At 36.7% G+C, this 289-nt stretch overlaps 1 protein-coding gene across 1 annotated transcript in view; it reads left to right on the forward strand.

Moving 5' to 3' along the window:
- Window positions 1-289, forward strand: part of LOC116377204 (high-affinity choline transporter 1-like) — an 11,180-nt gene that overhangs the window by 5,714 nt on the left and 5,177 nt on the right. The gene's annotated exons all lie outside the window — the stretch shown is intronic.

Consider the following 289-nt stretch of genomic DNA (forward strand, 5'->3'; position numbering starts at 1 on the left):
GTTGCCTACATCTAACTAAGTAGTTTTGTTGCCTACATCTAACTAAGCAGTTTTGTTGCCTACATCTAACTCAGTAGTTTTGTTGCCTACATCTAACTAAGTAGTTTTGTTGCCTACATCTAACTAAGCAGTTTTGTTGCCTACATCTAACTCAGTAGTTTTGTTGCCTACATCTAACTCAGTAGTTTTGTTGCCTACATCTAACTAAGTAGTTTTGTTGCCTACATCTAACTCAGTAGTTGTGTTGCCTACATCTAACTCAGTAGTTTTGTTGCCTACATCTAACTCA

The sequence above is a fragment of the Anarrhichthys ocellatus genome, unplaced genomic scaffold (assembly GCF_004355925.1).
Source record: "Anarrhichthys ocellatus isolate YVR2014 unplaced genomic scaffold, GSC_Weel_1.0 scaffold3, whole genome shotgun sequence".
In the NCBI taxonomy this organism is placed as follows: Eukaryota; Metazoa; Chordata; class Actinopteri; order Perciformes; family Anarhichadidae; genus Anarrhichthys; species Anarrhichthys ocellatus.